Consider the following 26,630-nt stretch of genomic DNA (forward strand, 5'->3'; position numbering starts at 1 on the left):
TTTTTAGACAGGATGGATGAAGGGAGAGTTTGTAGAATGGGGAATTTACAGTTCAGGAGGGACAGGAGTGAAAAAAATGTCTGTGGAAACTAGATTTGTCTGTTCCCAATTTCTATCCTGTTGTAAACACCATTTGAAGGTATTAGAACGTTAGGATCTGCAGATGGAAACTCAAACCAAGCATCGCTTCAGGATCTGACAAATTCACTGGATTCATGAGGACCTGAATATCATCGGCCTTTGGATATAGAATGAAAAAAACACCAATCACAGTAGGGAGAAACAGCACAAGTGTTATGTGTGTGGATCCACCTTTAACTAATCGTCTAGCCTGTGAAACTCGTGCACCCACCTGAATCAACAATGTAAATGTGGGGACAGTGGGAATGGATTCAGTTGCCCGTCCGAGGTGCAAACTCATCGAAAAAAATCACACCAGCTGAGTGTGCAAAGAAATTCACTCACTCATCTCACCTATTACCACACATGTAAGAAATCACACAACACCAGGTTATAGTCCAACAGCTTTATTTGAAATCACAAGCTTTTGGAGCGCTGCTCCTTCTTCAGGTGAAGTGGAGAAATGCATAAAGACACAGCTTATATAGTCAGAGAATCATGTCAGATGTTTACAGGTAACCTTTCCAACTGCCATTTATCACACCTCGGCAGAGAGATAATCACAGCAGTCAAAGGTGTGAATGGTGTCCAAACAGGTCAGTCAAGGAAACATTACATCAAAGAACAATGAGGTGGGGTCACAAGGGGTCAAATATTGCAGATGCTGGGGTCTGTATGAAAAACAAAAAAACAGACAAAAAACATTTTTTTTTGGCTGGAAATCACAGCAGGTCCGGCCGCATCTGTGTAGAGAGAACAAGCCAATGTCGACTCGAGTCTGGATGACCCTGCATCAGGTGGGGTTACATGTAGCGTGACATGAACCCAAGATCTCGGTTAAGGCCGTCCTCATGGGTGCGGAACTTGGCTATCAGTTTCTGCTCGACGATAGCCAAGTGTTTAGATACTTCACGCATGGGAAGGGATTGACTCCGTTGTCCCAACTGTTGACATTCCTGAGTGTCCACATTGAGAACAGTTGCTTTAAATACTCTGACTGTGAGAAAAGCTTTCAAAGTTCAAAGCAGCTAATGCAAGATCAGCGCATTGATACTGGAGGGAGGCTGTTTCAATGTCCTGTGTGTGGGAATAAATTCACCCCACCTGCTGAGACTCCAGTGAGTTCACATGTGACTGCAGGGGTTTGGATTCTGTTATTAATCACATTCAGGACTGAACCATGGCAGAATGCCCGGAATTATTTTCCCTCAATGGTATCAGAGAAACACATTTACCATTAACTAATTGGAGCTGTCAATGGCGGTGCTATTCCCCAGCATGCACCGCGGGGGGAATGTGACCTGTTGACACTGGCGCAGTGAACACCTGTATTCGGCGCATGCGCAATGTCACTGTGATCAGAGCCGAGCGAGTTGGAAACGGATAGAGCGTGGAGACGTGGTTTTTGCGCCGATTACGACTCAGCGGGGCGCAGTAAGGCAACGCACTCGGTGGGTCGGCTTCATAAACACCTAGTGTAGGCCGCAAGCCCTGAATGAGAACCTACAGGTTCCGCGTTTGCAGCTCCGAGGCTTTTTCCCGGTAATAAGCCCAGGCTAACGGCGGCCATCTTTGTAAAGGAAAACTGAAGATTTGTGTGTCGCAAACTTCCTTAAGCGACCGGTAGAGCGCATGCGCGACCATCTTTGTAAAGTAACGAGTCGTGGGCGAGGCTTCAGAGTCCCATTGAATGAACTGAACCCAACCAGAGTCAGCACCTTCAGGGGAGGAGAGAGAGGGAAAGCAGTGTGTAGAACTGAACACAGCCAGAGTCAGCACCTTCAGGGGAGGAGAGAGAGGGAAACCAGTGTGTAGAACTGAACACAGCCAGAGTCAGCACCTTCAGGGGAGGTGAGGGAGGGGAACCAGTGAGTGCAGAACTAAACCAGCCAGAGTTGGTGGTGAAAACTGGGAGCGGAGAACAAACAGTCTTGAGACGTGAGATGTGTTTGGATTTTAGCACAGGGAGGAGGGACAATGTGTGGGCGGGGATTTGGAGGCACGAGAGGAAAGAATGTTACATAGATACTAGAATTGTCTGTTCTGAATTTTTGTCCTGTATTACAGTGATGAGTTTTGTAAACTTCTTTTACAGGGTATTAGAAGGGGAGGATTTGCAGAAGGGAAACTCAAACCAAACATCACGTCAAGATCTGACAGCGTCACTCGATTCATTAGGACCTGAATATCATCAGCCTTTGAATGTGGAAGGAGAAATGTTTGTCTGTTCTGTCTGTGGGAAAAGATTTCAAATATCGGTGTGACTGGAAAAGCACCGAGACACACACACCCGAGTGAGTGTTCCAGTGCACTGACAGTGGAAAGAGCTTTAACCAGTTGCACAACCTAAAAAAACATCGCACCATTCACACTGGGGAGAAACCTTACATGTGCTCTGTGTGTCGAGACTTCAACAGATCATCCAACCTGGAGAGACACGAGGACACCCGCACCACGGAGAAACTGTGGAAATGTGGTGACTGTGGGAAGGGATTCAATTACCCGTCTGAGCTGGAAATTCATCATCGCACTCACACCGGGGAGAGGCCATTCACCTGCTCTGCATGTGGGAAGGGATTCACCCGTTCATCCATCCTGCTGAGACACCAGCGAGTTCACACTGGGGAGAGACCGTTCACCTGCTCCGAGTGTGGGAAGGGATTCACTCGGTCATTCGACCTGCTGATTCACCAGCGAGTTCACACTGGGGAGAGGCCGTTCACCTGCTCTGAGTGTGGGAAGGGATTCACTCGGTCATCCGACCTGCTGACTCACCAGCGAGTTCACACTGGAGAGAGGCCGTTCACTTGCTCTGAGTGTGGGAAGGGATTCACTCAGTCATCCACCCTACTGACACACCAGCGAGTTCACATCGGGGAGAGGCCGTTGACCTGCTCCCTGTGTGGGAAGGGATTCACTCAGTCATCCGATCTGCTGATTCACCAGCGAGTTCACACAAGGGCGAGCCCGTTCACCTGCTCCGAGTGCGGGAAGGGATTCATTCGGTCAGCTAACCTGCTGAGACACCAGCGAGTTCACACTGGGGAAAGGCCGTTCACCTGCTCTGAGTGTGGGAAGGGATTCACTCGATCATCCTACCTGCTGACACACCAGCGAGTTCACAGTGGGGAGAGGCCATTCACCTGCTCTGAGTGTGGGAAGGGATTCACTCGTTCAGACAACCTGCTGACACACCAGCGAGTTCACACTGGGGAGAGGCCGTTCACTTGCTCTGAGTGTGAGAAGCGATTCACTCGTTCATCCAGCCTGCTGAGACACCAGCGAGTTCACAAAAGTTGACATTTATAGACTTTTCTGATCAAACTGGAGCAGGCATTGCCCAATATGGTCGTCTCTGGCTCCTGCATAGTCCAGAGACACACGTCCGCATCAACAACACAGAGATAAACATCATGGCCTTGGTATGGTGAGCAGAAACCACTAATTTTGGACTTTCCTTATCCTAACATCAAATTTCTAATCCATTCTAATATGAATATCGAAGGCTGGTTGGTCACAAAACACCAGCTGTTGCTCAGTGAAATCTGCTTCTCTCTAATGAAACGAACCACATTTTTCCCGATATCGAATGAATTAAACATGAACCCCTTTCAGAAGCTGAATTAACTGGGGTCCATATGCCAATATGTCCCACTTTTTTTTGCTTTTTATGGGTTACGTTACCTCTTGGCAAAGTGTTTGATATCCTTCTTTGTCTTTAATAATCCTGGCTTCCTCTTAGTGCCCTTGCTATCTCCTTACCTTTCCTGATAATATCTATGTCCCTTATCGATTTCCTTACACAGCAGAACGCAATGACCAGAATCCCGAAAGCTATTATCGGTGCTCTCACCAATCCCATCGGGAACAATCTAGCCCAAGGATGTAGTTCCACACTAGATACTACTTCCCACCATTCATGATTCCCAAGTCTGGGGATTGCCTGTTCTGTCTCTCTATTTGTCTGTATCATTTGCAATATGTGTTTCTGGGATGCCCATATTCACTCAATTATGCCCTTTAAAGCCACAGACAGGGGATGTATATAGTGTCCCATATGTGGAATGGCTCGAATGGCTTCATCCTCCAGAGGCAGCCTCATCTGCAGATAAGTGGCGTTATGATGATGGACGAGTCCCAGTCTTTTAGCACCGATACGCCTGTTTCTCACTGGAATCAAACCAAAGTGATGTTATAGTACAGGGCATCGGGGTGAACCCACATTCATATCAGTGGCAGTAGTAGTCACACAATCCTGTCATTTTCCTTTATACACGCTATCAGTTTGGTCTTCGCTCCATTTACTTATTCCAATCTGGCATTTTGGTGAATCTTTGTCGAGGGTGAACCCACAAGCTGGAACAGTCTGTTGATGGACTACTTCACATCTACAAACCCATGTTGTCCCTTTCAGAGTACAACACTGCATATCTGGTGCTATCCAAGTTCCCCCCTTCTTAATCAGATATCTTGGTTATTCCTCATTCTGTTTATGGATCGGACCAAACTCAGAGTCTTCCCCCATTCCAACCCATTCTACCCGATACAACTTCCAAGGTTTCGTTTCATTTCCATTTCTCCTTAACAAAGAAAAGACCAATCCCACTGGCCTAATATCTTCATTTCAATCCCCTTCCCTCGGGGCCAGAAACACCATTCCCATTTGCTGCCTCACATCATCGCCTATGTCTTGGTTCCTTTAAACCATTTTCTCTGTTGTTCTTCATGAATAAACAAAGGGATTTGATTACCCTTGATGTTGTCCAGTCCCTTCTGTACCACATTCATCACAAATGTCACACAGAGGCTACACACGATGCCTCGAGTAAGGCCTTGATTCTGGTTAGCCTCATTGTTTGACAATAATCTGTTTAATTGCCTCTTCATTACCTCATCGTGTTCCCACATACTTTCTATATCTATTCTGCTTACTCCTGCGACCCTTGCCGTGTCTCCTATTCCCAGCTATCCTGTCAGCTCTCGCTTTCTTTGTGATTTAAACTGATTCTCCTTATGTTCCCCATCTTCCTCATCCCTTGGTTCCTGTTTTCTATTCTTTACTAACACATCCTTTACTAATTCTCCTACCATGTTGTCTACTAATATTAATTGTGAATCTCTCCCTTCACATAATCTAGTTGACAGATTCAAGCTCATGTTTAACACTTTTGATTTCAATTTACAATTTCAAAATGCACATCGTTCTATAATACATTTCCTGATTCAATTACTTCTAGTCCATATCATCAATTTTAATTTCACAAACAAATTATGCCCAGACTTTGTGATTTTACAAAGAAGACAAAAGTAACAATTGCGTTTGGATGCGAGTCATTTATCCTCCCCTTCGAGCAATGTGTCTTGGAAAATAGGATTACACAGGATATACGGCAGAGAAACACACCATTCAGCCCCACCAGTCCATGTTGGTGTTTATGCTCCACTCGAGCCTCCTCCCGTCTTTCCTCATCTAACTCTATCAGTATAACCCTCTATTCCCTTCTCCCTCATATACTTGTCTAGCCTCCCCTTAAATGTATCTATACTATTCGCTTCAACCACTCCCTGTGGTCGCGAGTTCCACATTCTCACCACTCTCTGGGTAAAGAAGTTTCTCCTGAATTCCCTATTTGATTCTTGGTGACTATCTTATATTGATGGCCTCCAGTTATGATCTTCCCCACAAGTGGAAACTCTCTCTCTGTATCTACTCTATCAAAACCTTTCATAATTTTAAAGACCTATTAGGTCACCACTCAGCCTTCTTTTTTCAAGAGAAAAGAGACCCATCCTTTCCATCCTTTCCTGATAGGTATACCCTCTCATTTCTGGTATCATCCTTGTAAATCTTCTCTGCACCCTCTCCAGTGCCTCTATATCCTTTTTATAATATGGTGACCAGAATTGTACGCAGTGCTCCAAGTGTGGTCTAACCAAGGTTCGATACAAGTTTAGCATAACTTCACTACTTTTCCATTCTATAACAATTCAATTCTATAACAATCAATCCCAATAATTTAACCCAATAGGTTAAAGTCTTAAGTCCAATTTTGTCAGCACACTGCGACATTCGATGTCTGTAGATAACGGGAGATAAATTCTTAAAACTTCTGGATCTCTTGCTCTGCCATCAACCTCTTATCAAACTGGAGCTGGCATTGCCTAATATGGTCGTCTCTGGCTACTGCACAGTCCAGAGACACAAGTCTGCATTGCCATGGTACAGTCGCAAAAGGGTTTCCTGTATACATCTGGGGGCGATAACTTTCCCATGGTTCCACCACATAGAAACATAGAAGATAGGAGCAGGAGTAGTCCATTCTGCCCCTCGAGCCTGTTCCGCCATTTAATGAGATCATGGCTGATCATCCAAGTTCAGTACCCTGTCCCTGCTTTCTCCCCATATCCCTAGACCCCTTTAGCCTTAAGAAATATATCCAACTCCTTCTTGAATATATTTAATGAATTGGCCTCAACTGCCTTCTGTGGCAGAGAATTCCACAGGTTCACCACTCTCTGGGTGAAGAAATTCCTCCTCATCTCTGCCCTAAATGGCTTACCCCTTATCCTTAGACTGTGTCCCCTGGTTCTGGACTCCCCCGCCATCGGGAACATCCTTCCTGCATCTAGTCTGTCTAGTCCTGTTAGAATTTTATAAGCTTCAATGAGATCCCCTCTCATTCTTCTAAACTCCAGCGAGTATAAGCCCAATCGACCCAATCTCTCCTCATACGTCATTCCTGCCATCCCAGGTATCAGTCTGGGAAATCTTCGCTGCACTCCCGCCATGGCAAGAACATCCTTCCTCCGATAAGGCGACCAAAACTGCACACAATACTCAAGGTGTGGTCTCACCAAGGCCCTGTACAACTGCAGTAAGACATCCTTGTTCCTGTACTCGAACCCTCTCACTACGAAGGCCAACATACCATTTGCCTTCTAAACCGCCTGCTGCACCTGCATGCTTACCTTCAGTGACTGGTGCACAAGGACACCTAGGTTTCGTTGCACTTCCCCTTCTCCCAATCTATTGCTGTTCAGATAATAATCTGCCTTCTTGTTATTGCCACCAAAGTGGATAACCTCGCATTTATCCACATTATACTGCATCTGCCATGCATCTGCCCAATCACCCAACCTGTACAAATCATACTGGAGTTTATCGGCATCCTCCTCACAGCACACACGCCCACGCAGCTTTGTGTCATCTGCAAACTTGGAGATATTACATCTAGTTCCCTTGTCTAGATCATTAATATATATTGTGAATAGCTGGGGTCCTAGGACCGATCCCTGCCGTCCCCCACTAGTCACTACCTGCCACTCAGAAAAAGACCCGTTTATTCCAACTCTTTGCTTTCTATCTGCCAACCAGTTCTCTATCCAAGTCAGTACCTTGCCCCCAATCCCATGTGCCTTAACTTTACACGCTATCTCTTATGAGGGACCTTATCAAAAGCTTTCTGAAAGTCCAAATACACCACATCCACTGGTTCTCCCTTATCCTACCAGTTACATCCTCAGAAAATTCCAGTAGATTAGTCAAGCACGATTTACCTTTTGTAAGTCCATGTTGACTTTGTCCGATCCTGTCACTGTTTTCCAAGTGCTCTGCTATTACATCTTTTATAATGGACTCTAGCATTTTCCCCACTACCGATGTCAGGCTCACCGGTCTGTAATTCCCCATTTTCCATCTACCACCTTTTTTGAATAGTGGGGTAACATTAGCTACCCTCTAATCCATGGGAACTGTTCCAGAGTCTATAGAATTTTGAACGATGACTAGCAATGCATCTACTATTTCTTGGGCCACTTTCGTAAGTACCCTCGGATGTAGATTATCAGGCCCTGGGGATTTATCGGCCTTCAATCCCGTCATTTTCCCCAACACCATTTCCCTACAAATACTGATTTAATTCAGTTCCTCCCTCTCATTAGACCCTATGTTCCCCGACATCTCTGGGAGTTTATTTGTGTCCTCCTTTGTGAAGACAGAACCAAAGTGTGTATTTAGTTGGCCTGGCATTTCTTTGTTCCCCATTATAAATTGCCCTGATTCTAACTGAAAGGGACCTACGCTTGAATTCACCAATCTTTTTCTCTTCACATATCTATAGAAGCGTTTACAGTCAGTTTTTATGTTCCCTGCAAGCTTACTCTCATAAGCTTAATCACAGTCCCAGGGCTGGAATTCCCATGTAGAATCCCCATGTACTGTCCCAGGGCTGGAATACCAATGTACAGTCCCTGGGTTGGAATCCTCATATACAGTCCCAGGGTTGGAATCCCCATGTACAGTCCCAGGGCTGGAATCCCCATGTACAGTCCCGGGGGTAGAATCCCCATGTACAGTCCCAGTGTTAGAATCCCCATGTACAGCCCCAGGGTTGGAATCCCCATGTACAGTTCCAGGGTTGGAATCCCCATATACAGTCCCAAGGATGGAATCCCCATGTACAGTCCGAGGGTTGGAATCCGCATGTACAGTCCCAGGGTTAGAATTCCCATATACAGTCCCAGGGTTGGAATTCCCATGTACAGTCCCAGGGTTGGAATCCCCATGTTCAGTCCCAGGGTTGGAATCCCCATTTACAGTCCCAGGATTAGAATCCCCATGTACAGTCCCAGGGTTAGAATCCCCATTTACAGTCCCAGGATTAGAACCACATGTACAGTCCCAGGATTAGAATCCCCATGTACAGTCCCAGGGCTGGAATCCCCATGTACAGTCCCAGGGTTGGAATCCCCATGTACAGTCCCAGGGTTAGAATCTCCATGTACAATCCCAGGTTTGGAATTCCCATGTACAGTCCCAGGGTTAGAATCCCCATGTACAGTCCCAGGGTTTGAATCCCCATGTACAGTCCCAGGGGTAGAATCCCCATGTACAGTCCCAGGGGTAGAAGCCCCATGTACAGTCCCAGGGCTGGAATCCCCATGTACAGTCCCAGGGGTAGATTCCCCATGTACAGTCCCAGGGCTGGAAGCCCGATGTACAGTCCCAGGGGTAGAACCCCCATGTACAGTCCCAGGGCTGGAATCCCCATGTACAGTCCCAGGGGTAGAATCCCCATGTACAGTCCCAGGGCTGGAATCCCCATGTACAGTCCCAGGGTTAGAATCCCCATGTACAGTCCCAGGTTTGGAATCCCCATTTACAGTCCCAGGTTTGGAAACCCCATGTACAGTCCCAGGGGTAGAATCCCCATGTACAGTCCCAGGGGTAGAACCCCCATGTACAGTCCCAGGGCTGGAATCCCCATGTACAGTCCCAGGGGTAGATACCCATGTACAGTCCCAGGGCTGGAATCCCGATGTACAGTCCCAGGGGTAGAACCCCCATATACAGTCCCAGGGCTGGAATCCCCATGTACAGTCCCAGGGGTAGAATCCCCATGTACAGTCCCAGGACTGGAACCCCCATATACAGTCCCAGGGCTGGAATCCCCATGTACAGTCCCAGGGGTAGAATCCCCATGTACAGTCCCAGGGGTAGAATCCCCATGTACAGTCCCAGGGCTGGAATCCCGATGTACAGTCCCGGGTTGGAATCCCCATGTACAGTCCCAGGGTTGGAATCTCCATGTACAGTCCCAGGTTTGGAATTCCCATGTACAGTCCCAGGGTTAGAATCTCCATGTACAATCCCAGGTTTGGAATTCCCATGTACAGTCCCAGGGTTAGAATCCCCATGTACAGTCCCAGGGTTTGAATCCCCATGTACAGTCCCAGGGGTAGAATCCCCATGTACAGTCCTGGGGTAGAACCCCCATGTACAGTCCCAGGGGTAGAACCCCCATGTACAGTCCCAGGGCTGGAATCCCCATGTACAGTCCCAAAATTAGATTCCCCATGCACAGTCCCAGGGCTGGAATCCCGATGTACAGTCCCAGGGGTAGAACCCCCATGTACAGTCCCAGGGCTGGAATCCCCATGTACAGTCCCAGGGGTAGAATCCCCATGTACAGTCCCAGGGCTGGAATCCCCATGTACAGTCCCAGGGTTAGAATCCCCATGTACAGTCCCAGGTTTGGAATCCCCATTTACAGTCCCAGGTTTGGAATCCCCATGTACAGTCCCAGGGGTAGAACCCCCATGTACAGTCCCAGGGCTGGAATCCCCATGTACAGTCCCAGGGGTAGATTCCCCATGTACAGTCCCAGGGGTAGATTCCCCATGTACAGTCTCAGGGCTGGAATCCCCATGTACAGTCTCAGGGCTGGAATCCCCATGTACAGTCCCAGGGTTGGAATCTCCATGTACAGTCCCAGGGTTGGAATCCTCAGCAACACCGAGTGCGATTCTCAGGCCCCGAGTCAGAGCCACTGGGCCCGGGCAACACTGGAGTAGGAACTGCGATATATGCCCAACTCAAGTTAGTGTGCGACTTGCAGGGAACTGGGAGGTGATGGTGTTCCCATGCAGCTGCTGCCCTTGTCCTTCTAGGTGGTGGAGGTCGCGTGTTTGTGAGGTGCTGTCAAAGTTCTAGTCGAGTTGCAGATGTGAACCACTTGGTTTTTTACGACAATCCGGCAGCTTTTATGGTCACTTTTTGCTAGTGCCAGCCCCACAAATTCCCAGATTCATTCTGCTCAATTTCACAACCTGCCTTTGTGTTTTTGTGGGTTCTCTCTCACCCTCCCTTTTTCCTGTTTGAAATTCATTCTGCAGGGTGTTAGAAGGGGAGAATTTGCAGACGGGAAAATCAAACCAAACATCACTTCAAGATCTGACAGAGTCACTCAATTCATCAGGCCTTTGAGCATGGAAGCAGAAAGCACCGTTCAGAGTGGGCAGAAACCATACACATGTTGAGACACAAGTGCAGTCACACTGGGGTGAGGCCGTTCGCCTGCACTATGTGTGGGAAGGGATTCAGTCAGCCATCCGACCTGCTGAGACACCAGGAGTCAAACTGCGATCTGTTCCTGACTGAAAGTGAAACGGAGGGTTAAGTTTCCAGTCTAAAAATGACTGGTAATTATTCTGTGAAGGTTTAACGTGTTCCTAGAATCATAGAATGGTTACAGCACAGAATGTGGCCATTCGGCCCATTAGGTCTGTGCTGGCTCTCTGCAAGAACACTTCAGCTCGTCCCACTCCCCCACCCTTCCCTCGTAGCCCTGCAAATTTTTTTCTTTCAGGTACTCATCCAATTCCCTTTTGAAAGTCACGATTGAATCCGTCTCCACCACCCTTTCAGGCAGTGCATTCCCGATCCTAACCACTCACTGTGTAAAAAGTTTTTCCCCATGTCACCTTTGGTTCTTCTGCCAATCACCTTAAATCTGTGTCCTCTGGTTCTCGACCCTTCCGCCAATGGGAACAGTTTCTCTCTACTCTGTCCAGACCCCTCATGATTTTGAACACCTCTATCAAATCTCCTCTCAACCTTCTCTGCTCTAAGGAGAACAACCCCAGCTTCTGCAGTCTATCCACATAACTGAAGTCCCTCATTCCTGGAACCATTCTTGTAAATCTTTTCTGCACCCTCTTTAAACCTTCACATCCTTCCTAAAGTGTGGGGCCCAGAATTGGACACAATATTGCAGTTGTGGCCGAACCAGTGTTTTATAAAGGTTCATCATAACTTCCTTGCTTTTGTACTCCATGCCTCTACTTATAAAGCTCAGGATCCCGTAAGCTTTTTTAACCGCTTTCTCAACCTGCCCTGCCACCTTCAACGATTTGTGCTCATAAACCCCCAGGTCTCTCTGTTCATGCACCCACTTTAGGATTCGACCCTTTAGTTTATATTTCCTCTCCTCATTCTTCCTACCAAAATGTATCACTTTGCATTTTTCTGTGTTAACTTCCATCTGCCACGTGCCCGCCCATTTCACCAGCCTGTCTCTGTCGTCTTGAAGTCTGTCACTATCCTCCTCACTTTTCACTATACTTCCAAGTTTTGTGTCTTCTGCAAATTTTGAAATTGTGCTCTGTACACCCATGTCCAAGTCATTAATATATATCAAGAAAAGCAGTGGGCCTAGAACTGACCCCTGGGGAACACCACTTTATACCTTCCTCCAGTCCGAAAAACAACCGTTCACCACTACTCTCTGTTTCCTGTCACTTAGCCAATTTCGTATCCATGCTGTCACTGTCCCTTTTATTCCATGGGCTTCCACTTTGCTGGCTAACCTATTATGTGGCACTTTATCAAACGCCTTTTGGAAATCGATGTACACCACATCAACCGCATTGCCCTCATCAACTGTTTCTGTTACCTCATCAAACAACTCAATCAAGTTAGTTAAACACGATTTGCCTTTGACAAATCCATGCTGGCTTTCCTTAATTAATCCACACTTGTCCAAGTGACTGTTAATTTTGTCCCAGATTATCATTTCTAAAAGCTTCCCCACCATCGAGGCTAAACTGACTGGCCTGTAGTTGCTGGGTTTATCCTTACACCCTTTTTTTGAACCAGGATGTAACATTTGCAATTCTCCAGTCCTCTGGCACCACCCCCGTATCCAAGGAGGATTGGAAGATTATGGCCAGTACCTCTACAATTTTCACCCTTACCTTCTTCAGCATCCTGGGATGCATCCCATCTGGTCCTGGTGACTTATCTATGTTAAGTACAGCCAGCCTTTCAATTTTTTTCCCATCCAGTATCTCAGCTACCTCCTCTTTCACTGTGACTTTGGCAACATCTTCTTCCTTGGTAAAGACAGATGCAAAGTACTCATTTAGTACCTCAGCCATGCCCTCTGCCTCCATGCATAGGTCTCCTTTTGGTCCCTAATTGGCCCCACCCCTCCTCTTACTACCCATTTATTATTTATACGCTATAAAAGACTTTTGGATTCCCTTTATGTTAGCTGCCAGTCCATTCTCATGCTCTCTCTTTGCCCCTCTTATTTCCTATTTCACTTCCCCTCTGAATGTTCTATATTCAGCCTGGTTCTTGCTTGTATTCTCAACCTGACATCTGTCATACTCCCCCTTTTTCTGCTTCATCTTACTCCCTATCTCTTTCGTCATCCAGGGAGCTCTGGCTTTGGTTGCCCTACCTTTCCTCCTTGTGGGAATGTACATCGACTATACCTGAACCATCTCTTTAAAGGCAGCCCATTGTTCCAGTACAGTTTTGACTGCCAATCTTTGATTCCAATTTACCCGGGCCAGATCCGTTCTCAACCAACCCACTGAAATTGGCCATCCTCCAATTCAGTATTTTTACTCTAGATTGTTCCTTGTGCTTTTCCATAGCGAATCTAAACCTTATGATACTATGATCACTGTTCCCTAAATGTTCCCCTACTGACACTTGCTCCACTTGACCGACCTCATTCCCCAGAACCAGATCCAGCAATGCCTTGTTCCTCATTGGGCCAGAAACGTACTGATCAAGAAAGTTGTCCTGAACACTCTTCAGAAATTCTTCCCCACTCTGCCCTTTACACTATTACTATCCCAGTCTATATTAGGATAGTTGAAGTCCCCCATTATCACTACTCTATAGTTCTTGCACCTCTCTGTAATTTACCTGCAAATTTGCTCCTCTATATCCTTCCCACTAGTTAGTGGCCTATAGAATACACCTACTAGTTTAATGGCACCTCTATTGTTTCTTAACTCTAGCCAGATAGATTCTGTCCTTGACCCCTTCAGGACATCTTCTCTCATATATCTTATAGAATGAGGTCATTCGGCCCATTGAGTCCGTGCCAGCTCTCTGTAGAGCAAGCCAGTCAGTTCCATTCCCCTGCTCTATCCCCATAGCCCTGCAAGTTTATTTCCCTCAAGTGCCTATCCAGTCTCCCCTTGAAAACATTGAGTGTCTCCACTTCCACCACTTCCGTCGGCAGCGAATTCCAGGTCCTCACCACTCGCTGCGTAAATTCTTTTTCCTCGCATCACCCTGTATCTCTTGTCCAAAACCTTAAATCTGTGTCCCCTAGTCTTTGTACCATCAACTAGTGGGAACAGCCTTTCTCTGTCTAGCCTATCCAAACCCATCATAATCACGTACACCTCTATCAAGTCACCCCTCAACCTCCTTTGCTCTAAAGAAAACAAATCCAGCTTCTCCAACCTGTCCTTGTAGCTAAGATTCCCCCATCCCCAGAACCATTCTGGTAATTCTCCTCTGCACCCTCTCAAGGGCCTTCACATCCTCCCTAAAGTGTGGTGGCCAGAACTGGACGCAATACTCCAGTTGTAGCCTAACCAGCGCTTTATAAAGGTTCAGCATAACTTCTCTACTTTTGTACTCAATACCTCTATTTATGAAGCCCAAGATCCCATATGCTTTGCTAACCACTGCCTCAATGTGTCCTGCCACCTTTAGGGACCTATGCACATTAATTCCCAGGTCCCTCTGTCCCTGCACACTCTTTAAAACTGTGCCATTAAGTGTATAGTGCCTCTCCCTGTTCCTTCTGCCAAAATGCATCACCTTACACTTCTCTGTATTAAGTTCCATCTGCCACTTTTCTGCCCATTCTGCTAGCCTTTCTATGTCCTGCTGCAGTCGATTGGTATCACCCTCACTGTTTGCCACACCCCCAAGTTTGGTGTCATCTGCAAATTTGGAAATTCTACTCTGTATTCCAATATCCAGGTCATTTATATATATCAAAAAAAGCAGTGGCCCCAGCACTGACCCTTGGGGAACACCACTATCTACCATCCTCCAGTCTGAAAAACAGCCATTTACCACAACTCGCTGTTTTCTGTCCTTAAGCCAATTCCTTATCCAAGCTGCCACTGACCTACCTATTCCATGAGCCTCCATTTTGTTAACCAGCCTTCTATGTGGTACTTTGTCAAACGCCTTCCTAAAATCCATGTAGACAACATCCATTGCATTCCCTTCATCAATCCTCCCTGTAACTGCTTCAAAAAATGCAATTAGATTAATCAAACGTGATCTGCCTTTTACAAATTTGTGTTGGCTCTCCTTAATTAGCTTAAACCTCTCCAAGTGCCCGTTATATCCAGGAATATTTAGGACCCAATCCTGCCCTTTTTTGACCCAGGTCTCCGTTATCGCCATGACACCATATTTCCATGTGGCTATCTGCGCCTGCAGCTCACCAACCTTATTTACCATGCTTCGTGCGTTTACACACATGCACTGTAAACCTATCTTAGACCTTCTTGTATTCTCTCTTAGTCTGATCCCATCTATTACCTTACTCTGTCTTACTATAATGCTACCTGTCTCTCCCAATCCTTTGTTTCTCCTTTCTAATGCTCCATCCTGGTGCCCATCCCCCTGCCAAATTAATTTAAACCCTCCCCAACAGCACTAACTTCCTGACTCTCCAGCCAGGGGGAAAAAACCTCCCAATCCCCCCTCAGAATCTCATGTTTCAATGAGATCACCTCTCATTCTTCTAAATTCCAGAGAGTATAGGCCCAATCTACTCAATCTCTCCTCATAGGACAAGCCTCTCATCCCAGGGATCAATCTAGTGAACCTTCGTTGCACCGCCTCTAAGGCATGTCTGTCCTTCCTCAGATAAGGAGACGAGCTCCAGGTGTGGTCTCACCAAGGCCCTGTACAATTGTAGCAAGACCTCCTCACTCTTGTACTCCAGCCCCCTTACAATAAAGGCCAACATGCCATTTGCCTTCCTAATTGCTTGCTGTACCTTCATGCTATCTTTATGTGTTTCCTGTACGAGGACACCTAAATCTCTCTGAACTCCAACATTTAATAGTTTCTCACCGTTTAAAAAATACCCTGTTTTTCTATAGTTCTGACCAAAGTGAATAACCTCAGGTTTCCCCACATTATACTGCATCCGCCACCTTATTGCCCACTCACTTAACCTGTCTATATCCCTTTGCAGCCTCTTTGTGCCCTCCTCACAGCTTACTGTCCCACCTAGCTTTGTATTGTCAGCAAAAGTGGAGACATTAAAAGGCCGACACAAGCCCAGCGGCTGAATGGTCTTTTTCTATGCGGTAAGATTCTATAATTCGAAGGTTTAGTCCGACTTCCTTGTTTGTGTATTCAATGCCTCTGTGTATAACGTCAAGTATCCCATAAGCTTTCTTAACAGCCTTTTCAACTTGCCTTGCCACCTTCACAGATCTGTGAATATTTCCCCTCAGTGTCGAACCATTTCGATTTTCCTGCCCCTCGATGATGTTCCCCCCACAGTACATCTCTTCGCCATGATCCAGATTAAACTGCACCTGCCATGTGTCCGCCCATTTCACCAACCACTCGAAGTTCTCCTGAAGTCTGCTGCTATCCTGCTCACACTATGTGGCCAAGTTTTGTACCATCTGCAAATGTTGAATTGTCCTCCTGATACCCACCCAGGTTTTTTCTATATAACAGGAAAGGCAATGGTCCTAATACCCACCCCTGGGGGACCCCACTGCCCACTTCCCTCCAGTCAGACAAACAATTCTTCATTAGTTAGAAAGCAAGAATTCCTTACACTTGTCCTCCAACCCCCTGCAATAAAGGCCATTGGTGGCGTTTAATGGGCTGCTTGTGTCAGTGGGCCACAGGAGGCGATTGTTTAACAGAAGGGAAGCGATTCTGGTCACCATATTATAAAATGGATAGAGAGGCACTGGAGAGGGTGCAGAGAAGATCTACAAGGATGATACCAGAAATGAGAGGGTAAACCTATCAGGAAAGGATGGACAGGCTGGGTCTCTTTTCTCTTGAAAAAAGAAGGCTGAGTGGTGACCTAATAGAGGTCTTTAAAATCATGAAAGGTTTTGATAGAGTAGATACAGAGAGAGTGGTTCCACTTGTGGGGAAGAGCAAAACTAGAGGCCATCAATATAAGATAGTCACCAAGAAACCAAATAGGGAATTCAGGAGAAACTTCTTTACCCAGAGAGTGGTGAGAATGTGGAACTCACTACCACAGGGAGTGGTTGAAGCAAATAGTATAGATACATTTAAGGGGAGGCTAGACAAGCATATGAGGGAGAAGGGAATAGAGGATTATGCTGATAGTTAGATGGGGAAAGATGGGAGGAGGCTCGAGTGGAGCATAAACGCCGGCATGGACTGGTTGGGCCGAATGGCCTGTTTCTGTGCTGTATACCCTGTATAATCATGTGTAGTCACAGCAAACAGACAGTTTAACAGACTGCCCATGGTCCACTGTAACCCCCACCTTCTCTCTCTCACTATTCATGGACACGGCTGCAGTAATTACTCCTCTGACCTTTCCTCTCTTGTCCCTCCTACACCACTAATACACGGCCCGACACAATCTCCCTCCCCCTACATCCACACCAGTCTCCCCATCTGCTCCTTGTTCTCTCCCTGGATCCTAAAACTACTGAACTCAGCCTTCCCTCCTAAAGTCTACAGGCTCTAAAACTGAAGCTTGGTGTCCCTCAGTCCCGACTCCTCCCCGTCCCTCCTCCTCTTTCCCCCTTGGTTGTGTTCCACGCTCTGGGCCCTGGGCCTTGCCCGGGGATTCTCAGTATGAACAGGTGGGATGTGTTTGGAGACAGGGTGTCCCCGCTCTCCTCTTTTCCCCCTTGGTTGTGTCCACACTCTAGGCCTTGGGCCTTGCCCGGGGATTCTCAGTATGAACAGGTGGGATGTGTTTGGAGACAGGGTGTCCCCGCTCTCCTCTTTTCCCCCTTGGTTATGTTCCACACTCTGGGCCTTGGGCCTTGCCCCAGGGATTCTCAGTATGAACAGGTGGGATGTGTTTGGAGACAGGGTGTCCCCGCTCTCCTCCTTTAAAGGGACAAGGAGACGACCAGCTGGGCTGAATGGCCCTACTTTATGCATCACTGCAGTGCCGAGCAACCAACCTCCCTGAGCCCTGCTCATTATGGGCTGGCAGTGTTTGATGGGACAGTGTAGAGGGAGCTTTACTCTGTATCTAACCCATGCTGTACCTGCCCTGGGAGTGTTTGATGGGACAGTGTAGAGGGAGCTTTACTCTGTATCTAACCCGTGCTGTACCTGCCTTGGGAGTGTTTGATGGGACAGTGTAGAGGGAACTTTACTCTGTATCTAACCCGTGCTGTACCTGCCATTTTGTACTCGACACCCCTATTTATAAAATCTAAGATCCCATGTGCTTTTTGAACACTGTATCAGCTTATCTCACCCTCTTGTAAAGGTCTGTGTATCTGAACCGCTTGTTGGTTTTAGTGATATTAACAGAACATGGCTAAAATACATTAACATAAATTGCTGATATAACGTACATTATGGGAGAGAGAAGTTTAGTCTGAGTTAGAAACTCAAGTCTTCACTGCAGACAGGTCTCCATGGCAACACCGATAAGCCATTCCATTCCACAAATTCCACTGGGTGGAAACTCTAATCAGATCAGGGAAAGAACCGGGTTTGTCTGTTTTTAACCACAACATAAGCTTAAACCTGAGTGAGTAATAGAATAGATTAGATCATAATGTGTGATGTTTATACCTATACAAGTGAAACTATAAGAAATAACATTATTAATAGTAGTCAGGGTAGTTTAGGGATAATGAGAAAATTACTGAAGAAAAGGAACTGCTCGGAACCAGGGAAAGTGTCCTTGTAAATCACAGATTAGAGAAGTTCCAGCTGTCTTTCCCTCGCTACACTGAAATAATCCCTGCTGTCTGTCCTGAGTGAATCCATTTCACTGCCAAATGTTGCAATGTTTGCTCCACCCCACAGGGTTCCATCTGTTCAAAGCCACAACAGAAAGGTCCAGTTTTCTCCTGGAGTTTGAGAGAAATCAGCTTCAACAATGAGGCAGAGTTTCAGCCAATGAGGGAGCTCCGGCTCAGCCCCGCTCACTGGGTGCTGCAAGTCCCGCCCCTCACACACTCCAGTTGGTTGGAGGTCCATTTTGTTATTTCAAAATTCTCCTAACAGTAGTATCGTTGAACTGACAGGTTTTGTCAATCTTCAATTTCATTTCTGTCACTTTATCTTCCATTTCCAATTTCAGAAACGAGTGATTCCCAGGCTAGAAACATAGAAACATAGAAGATAGGAGCAGGAATAGGCCATTTGGCCCCTCTAGCCTGTCCCGCCATTCAGTGAGATCATGGCTGATCATCCAAGTTCAGTACCCTGTCCCTGCTTTCTCCCCATACCCCTTGATCCCTTTAGCCTTACGAAATATATCCAACTCCTTCTTGAATATATTTAATGAATTGGCCTCTACTGCCTTCTGTGGCAGAGAATTCCACAGGTTCACCACTCTCTGGGTGAAGAAATTCCTCCTCATCTCTGTCCTAAATGGCTTACCCCTTATCCTTAGACTGTGACCCCTGGTTCTGGATTCCCCCGCCATCGGGAACACCCTTCCTGCATCTAGTCTGTCTAGTCCTGTTAGAATTTTATAAGTTTCAATGAGATCCCCTCTCATTCTTCTAAACTCCAGCGAGTACAAGCCCAATCGACCCAATCTCTCATCATACGTCATTCCAGCCATCCCAGGTATCAGCCTGGTGAATCTTCGCTGAACTCTTTCCATGGCAAGAATATCCTTCCTCAGCTAAGGCGACCAAAACTGCACACAATACTCAAGATGTAGTCTCACCCAGGCCCTGTACAACTGCAGCAAGACATCCTTGTTCTTGTACTCAAACCCTCTCGCTATGAAGGCCAACATACCATTTGCCTTCTTAACCGCCTGCTGTACCTGCATGCTTACCTTCAGCGACTGGTGCACAAGGACACCCAGGTCTCGTTGCACTTCCCCTTCTCCCAATCTATTGCCATTCAGATAATAATCTGCCTTCCTGTTTTTGACACCAAAGTGGATAACCTCACATTTATCCACGTTATATTGCATCTGCCATGCTTCTGCCCAATCACCCAAACTGTCCAAATCATCCTGTAGTTTCTCGGCACCCTCCTCACAGCACACACGCCTACCCAGCTTTGTGTCGTCTGCAAATTTGGAGATATTACATCTAGTTCCCTTGTCTAGATCATTAATATATATTGTGAATAGCTGGGGTCCAAGGACCGATCCCTGCAGTACCCCACTAGTCACTGCCTGCCACTCGGAAAAAGACCCGTTTATTCCAACTCTTTGCTTTCTATCTGCCAACCAGTTCTCTATCCAAGTCAATACCTTGCCCCCAATCCCATGTGTCTTCATTTTACACGCTAATCTCTTATCGAAAGCCTTCTGAAAGTTCAAATACACCACATCCACTGGTTCTCCCTTATCTATTTTACTAGTTATATCCTCAAAAAATTCCAGTAGATTAGTCAAGCACGATTTACCTTTTGTAAATCCATGTTGACTTTGTCCGATCCTGTCACTATTTTCCAAGTGCTCTGCTATTACATCTTTTATAATGGACTCCAGCACTTTCCCCACTACCGATGTCAGGCTCACCGGTCTGTAATTCCCCGTTTTCTCTCTACCACCTTTTTTGAAAAGTGGGGTAACATTAGCTACCCTCCAATCCATGGGTACTGTTCCAGATTCCATTGAATGTTGGAAGATGATCAGCAATGCATCTACTATTTCTAGGGCCACTTCCTTAAGTACCCTAGGATGTAGATTATCAGGCCCTGGGGATTTATCGGCCTTCAATCCCATAATTTCCCTAACACCATTTCCCTACAAATACTGATTTCTTTCAGTTCCTCCCTTTCATCAGACCCTATGTTCCCCGACATTTCTGGGGCTAGGTGGCTTACACAATGTTTTAACATTAAAGACCGAAGTGCTGCTATTAGTTTACAAGGTAACTTCCATATAACGAAAGAAAGAAGAGAATCCATTGTGACTCAGCTTAGAGCCCAAGAGTTTAATTTATCAAATCATTATTTTCCTTCTGTCACTCTGGGGAAATTTTAACTTAAAATTAAGAAACTTAAATTTAATAATGTCCAATATCTTTAAATTTCATACTAAAGTTGTTGCTTGGTGAACTTAAACAGCTGTCAGTGCAGGTTTTTAGAAGGTGGAGCGAAACATTATCAGGCGCACGCAATTACGTCACTTCACATAAATTAAAAAAAACTTGCCCAATTGAAAAAGACAGTTGTGCTTTCACACTTTAACTAAACACGAACAGAACAGATAAAACAAAACAAACTAGAACATGCTTGCAGAAAACAGTAAATTACGTCATATTTCTTATTGTCCTTTCTTCAGATGGCTTTCCAAAATACTGTAAAAACATTGAATACAACTGGAGAAAAATTGGTTTTTCACATTTTAACAAATCAAATCAAACTGCTTTAGAAGATTTCACTATAGCAACCGCGACTGCAAGGTTAAACCTTAGATTGAAACTTAATCTTTTGTTCAACAAACTTTTTGTTGTTCTCAGTTTTTACATACCTGCTTAACTTAAATTGTAGTTCAAAGTTTTTTTTTCAATTCTTGGGGCACAATCTTATTCGCACATTCTTAAAACTTTCAAAATCCAAGACAAGACAAAAGTTTTAAATGCTTTTAACACAGAGAAGTGGGTGGAGCTAAAACACACATAACAAACACTTTTTGTTTTATAGACAGTCTTTCAGAGAAAGGAATACTGTAACATCTTAAACATTCATAGTCAGGAAAACTTTCACACTTTAACACACATTTTCACGCAAGCTGAAATTCCAGCATTTTTTAAGGTTCCTGTCACTCAGCAAATCTAGTTATACTTGTCTCGGCACAGGCATTAATAACTTCCATGTTGGTAAAACTTTAAATTTCTCGTTTTTTCTCTCTTTTTAAATCTGCATCTCAGCACCTTTTCCTGGCTTTCCAAATCCCTGTTTTTTTTCCCTTCCTTTGCTGAGTTTTCAGATTGGTAAGCCTGCAAATTAGATCTTTTTCCTTCTTTATCTCTCCCTCTCTTTCCTGCACTTTATGCTTAACCACCTGGCTATGTTTCTCTCTTAACCCGTTGTGTTTTTTCTGAGACAGACTTTCCAGAATAAAGTTTATCACTTTTTCAAAGAGGACTCAGTCTCCTTTGATTAAATGTTCTGTCAATAATACCTGTACTTGCTCCGCACAGGCGCCTCTGCCTAACTTACTCTTATATGCATTAACACAACTTTTACTAGCCATTTGGTGATTTTTCTAACATCAATAACTATCGGCGCGCAATTCACAGGCACTCCCTGCTCCCCATGGGGTTCATCCCTCCTCAAGAGCAGCAGCTGATCAGGAAGCTATTTTCGAGGTCTGATCTTTTACACAATACTAGCTGCTTTGTCTTGTTCTATCTGAAGGGTGCAAATTTGTAAGATCTTAATGATCTCTGAGTTCTTGGACAAGACACCAATAGGCAGCAGCCAGTATGTTTGAGCAATAGATCAAGATTTATTAAGCATACAGCATAATATACTTAATATTAGGCGATAGTTTTAACAAGTAGCTCACAGCCCTTGGTCTCTGGAACCTCTCGGACACAGGTGATGTCATCTTAAGTCTGTTCCTTTATCCTTGCAGTACGTCTGTGTGAAGTTGTTCTTTGGGTATCGAGGTTTTAACCCTTTTCTTATCAACAGTTTGTTTGGCCAGTGTCCATATATGGTCTTTAACAAAATCACATTTTATAATTGGTTCTAATGGCCAAAATACCATTGTCACTCAGACTAAGGTAGCATCCCGCCTTTCCAGTATTTTTCCACCAACTTTGCCATGTTCTGTGTTATCTTGTTTATGGTTTTTCACTTTGGAATTTACTTTATCTCTTTCATTTCTAGCTTCCCTGGTACAAGGCCTTTTTACCAAGGGCCATATCAGCGCTGTTTCACTAGTCTTGAGGTATCCAAACTATCTCACTTTAATCTACCAAATAAATACCTTATCTCCATGATCTCTCTCAGTTTATGTCCTTATACTAATTATTTTTAAAATATCGTTGCAATTAGTTTTGTTAAGCAAATTCTAAGTTCTATACAGCATTATAATGTTATTTAATGATTTAACCTTCTCTCGCAGTCTGTGGCTGTTTGTTATCAAAACTTAGTCAAAACTGCTTTTGACTGTCTGCAGCTACATTTTGAACAAGTCTTAGCTTTTTAGTTACACAGGAGTAATTATGGGTAATATTATTTGGCAATGGCTACACTTGAAGTTATACATATATGATTCTCATCGACTAAATATCTTTAAATATCAGCCTTTCGTACAACCGTTCAGAGCAGGGAGAAATCGTACATGTGTTGTGTGTGTGGCCGAGGCTTCAACCGATCCTCCGGCCTGTCAAGACACAAGCGCAGTCACACCGGGGAGAATCTGTGTAAATGTGGGGACTGTGGGAAGCGATTCAACTACCCGTTTGAGCTGGAAACTCATCGATGAGTTCACACTGGGGAGAGGCCATTCACCTGCTCTGAATGTGGGAAGGGATTCACGTGTTCATCCCACCTGCTGAAACACCAGCGATGTTCACCCCAGGGAAAGGCCAGGCCGTTCACCTGCTCCGAGTGTGGAAAGGGATTCACTAATTCATCAAATCTGCTGCAGCACTGGCGAGTTCACACTGACGAGAGACCTTTTAAATGCCCAGACTGCGGGAAGTGCTGTAAAAGTTCCGGCAAACTGACATGCCATCAACGTGTTCACACTGACGAGAGACCATTCAGGTGCTCTCACTGTGGGACTGGGGTCAGACGATCATCTAACCTCACTGTACACCAGCGCACTCACACCAGGGAGAGACCATTCACCTGCTCTGAATGTGGGAAGGGATTCACTCAGTCAAGCAACCTGCTGAAACACCAACTTGTTCATACTGATAAGAGACCTTTTAAATGTTCTGACTGTGAGAAGAGATTTAAAAGAAAAACGGAGCTGCTGACACACCAGCGAGTTCACACCAGGGAGAGGCCGTTCACCTGCTCCGAGTGTGGGAATGGATTCACTTGTTTATCTAACCTGTTGAAACACCAGTGAGTTCACACTGGGGAGAGGCCGTTCACCTGCTCTGAATGTGGGAAGGGATTCACTCAGTCATCCCACCTGCTGACTGACCAGCGAGTTCACACTGGGGAGAGACTGTTCACCTACTCTGAATGTGGGAAGGGATTCACTTGTTTATCCAACCTGCTGAAACACCAGTGAGTTCACAAGTGATCGCAGGGGTTGGACTCTGCTGTTACTGCTGCTGTTAATCACATCCCAGACTGAACCGTGTTCATTCTGACAGTTGGGGTTTGCTTCTGCTAATATTAATATCTCCTGTAACTGGCTGGAGTTTAATATTCTGGACATAGATCAAATAAATCAGTTTGCTTTAAACACATTGTTGTGGATTTTTGTCGTTCCCACCTCAGTGTTTAGCATCACCTGGCTGGAGCTCAGAAAGAACAATCTGGGGGGAGGATCATACGGCGGGAACAGAACTACAGTCCTGGACACAGTCCTTCAGGGCCACACTGAGAGGGGCAAATGGCACTTTGGTCTTTCTCATCTCTCTTCACTGACAGCAATGTCCCCGTGCAGGTTAATCCTGAGGCCTGTAAGGAATGTGTCCCAGCCGCTCTCTCCCATGGGTCAGAGCTCCTAGTCACGGAACAGAAGGCTCCTTTGCAACTATGTTTAGAGTCAGGAAGAACAACGGTGAATGCTGGAAACGTGCTGTCAAATCAGAGATTGGTGTCAAACTGCGATCTGTTCCTGACTGAAAGTGAAACGGCAGGGTTAAGTTTCCAGTCTAAAAATGACTGGTAAATATTCCACGAGGATTTAATGTGTGTGTGTGACAGTCCTGAGTCTACCATTTTAAGGCAGGTGTTAGTTCTTTTAAAATAAATCCGTTTAAAATAAATTGATTAATGTCTGCATTAAAATAGCAGAGGGAGGAGTTCACAGGAGCCTGTTAACTGCTGGTACAATTATACAACAGGCATTTGATCTCCAGATAAAGAAGGACCTGCAGCATGTTTCCAGGAATTCCCTGTTTTATTGATGTGTGTGTGTTAGACACCAGGATACCTAAAAATACACGACCCAGAACATCCATGGGGTTACTCCAGGATCACTCCCACTGCGGAACACCACCACTGACCCTGCACCAATCACCACACACTGGAGGTTTATAACAGGAGCTTCTGTGTGATGGTGAGGTGCTCACTGGACAATAAAGTGCAGAGACTGGTGGGTGGCTGCTCATTATCCTCGGTGTGATTTAATCCTCTTTCCCACTGAATACTGCGGACAGACAGGCTCACCTTGGGAACGGAATGGTCAGTGTGACATCACTTTCTAAACAAGAGCCCACAAGACAATGGGTTATCAATAAATATTAAAGGGATTCAACGCTCGGAAGTTACATTTTAAATAAAAGTAAATAAAATGCTGAAAAATTATTGGGATAGATAATTTCTCTCTGTGGAATGTGCTTGCACACATTAAGGATGATGTGTTTTGTTTACACACTGATTCTGGTACTGAGGTGAGTCGGGCCGGGCCTGAGGCGCTAGGGAGGGGAGGGGGGGAGAGGGAGAGAGGAAAGGAGGGAGAGACAGGGGGAGGGAGAGAGAGAGGGGGAGGGAGGGAGGGAGGGAGAGCAGGGAGGGAGGGAGAGCGGGGAGGGAGGGGGAGAGAGAGCGGGGAGGGAGGCGGGGAGGGTGGGGGAGAGCCGTCCCCGACCAAAATCAGACACGGGAGTCCACAGCGAAAGGCGTTCGTCTGCCGCCCGGCCAACCGGCTCCAAAGGCCCGCCGCGTTAACCATGAGGGGGGAGAGGGAGAGAGAGCAGGGGGAGAGAGGGAGGGAGAGGAGAGAGGGAGGGAGAGGAGAGGGAGGGAGAGGGGAGAGAGAGGGGCAGGGATAGAGAGGGAGCGGGGAGAGAGAGGGGCAGGGAGAGAGGGGGGAGAGGGGGAGGGAGAGAGGGTGAGGGAGGGAAGGAGTGAAGGGGTGGGAGAGGAAGGGAGAGCTCGCCTTCTTCCTCCAGGCTAATCCCGAACTAAATCCAGCAGTCTCTCTCTCTCTCTTCCTCCCAGTCTCTCTCTCCCCCCCAGTCTCTCTCTCTCTTCCCCCACTCCCTCTCTCCCACCCAGTCTCTCTCTCCCCCAGTCTCTCTCTCCCCCCGTCTCTCTCTCACCCCCAGTCTCTCTCTCCCCCCCAGTCTCTCTCTCTCTTCCCCCAGTCCCTCTTTCCCCAGTCCCTCTTTCCCCCCCAGTCTCTCACTCCCCCGTCTCTCTCTTCTCCCCCAGTCTCTCTTCCCCCAGTCTCTCTCTCTCCCCCCGCCTCTCTCTTCTCCCCCCAGTCTCTCTCTCTCTCTCTTCCCCCCAGTCGCTCTCTCCCCCCCAGTCTCTCCCCCCCATCTCTCTCTTCTCCCCCCAGCCTCCCTCTCTTGATCCCCGGGCCTCTCTCCCCCCCCCCCAAGTCTCTCTATCTCTCTTTCCCTCTCTCTCTCCTTCTCACACAGACAGACAGACAAACTCTTTTATATATATATAAAAATTATTTCTACTTTTTTCATAACAACATTGTAGTGTATGTACCTTTAAGAGCCCCTGTGTACTGTAATACCGGTCGTGACCACTCGGGTATATAAGCCTGTATAGCGTCTTGTATCTTTTAGTTCACCTCCAGACTTTGTTCAGTAAACACCTGTTAAACCAACTC

General features: G+C 46.1%; 1 protein-coding gene and 1 pseudogene across 2 annotated transcripts in view; one reads left to right on the plus strand and one right to left on the minus strand.

The window, feature by feature from the left end:
* The window catches only part of LOC147119775 (uncharacterized), a 420,601-nt gene that overhangs the window by 262,347 nt on the left and 131,624 nt on the right, over window positions 1–26,630 (minus strand). The gene's annotated exons all lie outside the window — the stretch shown is intronic.
* LOC147119777 (uncharacterized) lies at window positions 1,491–24,296 on the plus strand (annotated as a pseudogene). The gene is made up of 4 exons (XR_015077807.1): window positions 1,491–1,571; window positions 2,216–3,415; window positions 22,757–22,764; window positions 23,367–24,296. The product of XR_015077807.1 is annotated as an uncharacterized LOC147119777 (transcript).

The sequence above is a fragment of the Somniosus microcephalus genome, chromosome 4 (genome assembly GCF_052327205.1).
Source record: "Somniosus microcephalus isolate GS21.2 chromosome 4, FLI_Smic_1.0, whole genome shotgun sequence".
In the NCBI taxonomy this organism is placed as follows: domain Eukaryota; kingdom Metazoa; phylum Chordata; class Chondrichthyes; order Squaliformes; family Somniosidae; genus Somniosus; species Somniosus microcephalus.